Below are 3,327 nucleotides of genomic sequence, written 5' to 3'. Positions count from 1 at the left end.
TTTAGAGAGGGGAGGGTTTAGTGGTACCTGGAAGGCTGCATTAGCAAGGAGAGGCACTAGCCAGACCTCACCTCACACAGGTCAGGGGCTGGCAGGGAGGCAGTGGACAGAACTGAAGCTGTGAGTGACGAGGCAGCCCAGAGCATTCTGGGAAGACTGGCCAGTGACTATGAGACTATACTTACAATCCAAGCCCAGGTCTCCGGCAGGCAGCTCCTAGAAAGAACCTTCTGGCTCTGGGGTAGGTGGGCCGGAGGCAACAGGTTCTAAAGGTGGTCAGGGGATTGAAGGCAACGCTACCCCCTGGGAATGTTAAACATTAACATCTTTTTTCTCCTCTGAATCTTATTGATTTTTCCATGTATTCCCAGTGCCTCTTTTCCTTGCTCTAAAGTAAATATCAAATGTTATGTCAACAAAGTCATAAAACCAACAGAGGCAAAATATAGTTCTTGTAAACACATATTTCTATAACTCAAATTGAAAGATACCCATGACCAGAGAATTTTTCTTGATTTATGAACATATTTGTATATAAAACCATCAAAATAGCATATAGCCACGCACTTAAGGATCCCCTCACACTGACAAGAGAAAGCAGACGGCTGTGTAAGTCTGTCCGCGTGTCTGTGTTCCAGACAGTCCAGTGTTGTCTGGGACTACTTCATGGACCTATGTGCACTTCGTCTCAAATCTCTATCACCACACAACACTTCGCACAGGGAATTTGTTCTTAGATGTCTTTAAACTACAGAGAATAGTACCAAAAATAGCTGAGAGCTCACGTGTCAGTAGACACATCCCCCCCCCAACAATCTTGAGAAAACTTTCATGCACACAGCAAATTCGAAAGAATTTTTGGTGAGTGTTCATATTCTAGAGTTGGCCTTTTAGTTTGGGAGGTAGAGTTTGCAGTTTTGCTGTGCTGTCCAAGGCTATCCCCAGGCTCCTGAGCTCAGGTGAGTTCCAAGCCTCGGCCTCTCAAGTGCTAAGGCCTATTGGTCCATCCACAGTGCTTAGCCTGACATAGGAGGACCCTTGCTTTGGTGGAGGCCTCTGCAACGATCCAAGATTCTCTCTGTCCCTCCGTCCCTGCCCTTTCACCTTCCTTTCCATTTTTGGCAGCAGGGTAGGCAGAGAGACTAGGTCCCACTAGGTAGTCGAAGCTGGCCTTCAATTTGCAGAGTCTCCACCTCCCTAGTTACTAGGATTATAGGCTGTGCCACCACAGCCAGCCTCCCTACATTTTTGAATTATCAGATTTTTTTTCCTTGAGAAAGAAATAATTATAGGAACAAGAAAAAAGCCCCGAATGAGAGCACTGTGGTACTACAGAAAACCATCTATTGTCTGTCCTGTCTTTGGATTTGTTAGGAGAAAAGGGACCCTTTAGATAATAATCCGAGGGCTGGGGAGGAAGCTCAGTACTTAAGAACACCTGGGTACAGTTCTTGCAGAGGGCATGGGTACAGTTCTCAGCACCCACAAACCTGGGTTCAGCTCCAAGAACCCACCGACAATACACAGCTATCAATAGCTCCAGTTACAGGGGATCGAATGCCAATGAGCACAACATGCACACTGGACAGGTACACATGCACACACACACACACACACTCACTCACAAGTAAGTAAATAAGCAAATAAATAAAAATTAACCTCAAAAACAATCCAAGAGCCAAAGACATAGGAGAGGCTTTTCTCCAAAATGCCCTCAATTATTTTCCATCTCTCTAGGCAACAATGCAAGGGGGAAATTTCCATTTACTACTAAGCTAATCCTTACCATCACCTAGCAACCAGGTTACCGTGGAGGAGGTCAAAGCTGGGCTGGGCAGCATTCCTTCTCGGCAGCGTGGTGGGGTTATAACAAGCGCGAACCAAGGGCTCTGAGGTTTATGGGGCCTTCAGAGCTCAGGCAGCATTGCTGTTGGCTTGAGGGGTTTGCTTCTGATTTTCTTTTGGTGCAGAACAAGTTTTCATTCAGTTTATGGACTCCCGTGATCACTGAAGGGAAACCGTACGGACTGCGGCAGCCCTGCTTGCCCAGCCCTTGAATCTAATTCAGCTTCTATACATGCTTGTTTTTCAGTGATACAGAAAGCCACACCTTAGCCCTAGATAAAGAAATGTCCGTGAGACACTTTGCGGTCATATATATATATCAGGGTTCCAAAGAGTTGAAGCATGCTGAGAAGGTATCCCCATCAGAGCCGTAGACAGCAGAAAGTACCCTACTGTCCTTGACAATCCAGTCTTCCAGTTCTTAGCTTCTGAGAAGCAGTTCTTCTTGAAGTATCACTGGAATCCCACTCGCTTTTGTTTCAAGCGAATTCCTTCTTGAACCTTCATGAAGGAATCACATCTTGACATTTTGCTTGTGGTTTACATACTTGGCACATGTAATCAATTCCCATTGACTTTTGCTAAGCCTAGCATTAAGAGCCTGAGTTCTCCTGGTGTGCAGCAGTATTTAAAGAGATAGTGGTGGCCCCATGAGGTTCTGTGCCTTCCCATATCTCTCAGCTTCCCTAGCATGTGGGAGACAACACCCTGATGGTGGGTCATGGCATGACACAGAATGGGTATGCCGACTGGAAGGAGAGCAAGAGCAGCAGCAGCACCAAGTGGTGCTGTACCTTCACGCGCACCCGGAGATAGGCGGGGGTGCTTTCTGTGTCAATTCAGACATGCACTACAATTTAACAAGAGGACAAAGGGGCCAAACAATACTAGGTGCACCATGTGGATTTTAGAGACCCAAGGAAATGGATCATCTTCAGGCCACAGAAAGCGGGGTGCTTTCTGTGTCAATTCAGACATGCACTACAATTTAACAAGAGGACAAAGGGGCCAGAACAATACTAGGTGCACCATGTGGATTTTAGAGACCCAAGGAAATGGATCATCTTCAGGCCACGCTGGGGCTGATTTCTAAGTGCTGATCTGGCTGGCACTTAGTATCTAATGAGATCTGGCAAGTGCAGTCAATGAAGGCAATCACAGTGCACCAGATCCCTGCTCCTGACTGACACCATTTTAATTTTCACTGCCTGGGAAAAAGAGACTCAATAAATGATTTACCTTTGACCTCAGGCCCAGGATTTGAGCTCTTGAGGTTCACTTACGAGGCCCACAGTTGTTCTGCTCCCTTGAACATCCTCCAATTTTGCCCCAAGCTCCCAGGTTCCCTGTAGACTCCCTTAAAGTGCCCCCAGTCATGCTAACTGATGCCTATAGTCAGCACGTCCATACACTCTATTCTCCTTCTCCACTTGGAGAACACTGGGAGCCTCCCCTCTCCTGGACTCATTCTCCTTTAGACAC

The sequence above is a fragment of the Microtus pennsylvanicus genome, chromosome 4, assembly GCF_037038515.1.
Source record: "Microtus pennsylvanicus isolate mMicPen1 chromosome 4, mMicPen1.hap1, whole genome shotgun sequence".
NCBI lineage: Eukaryota > Metazoa > Chordata > Mammalia > Rodentia > Cricetidae > Microtus > Microtus pennsylvanicus.
The sequence above is the reverse complement of the archived record's forward strand: the minus strand, read 5'-3'. Positions refer to the sequence as shown.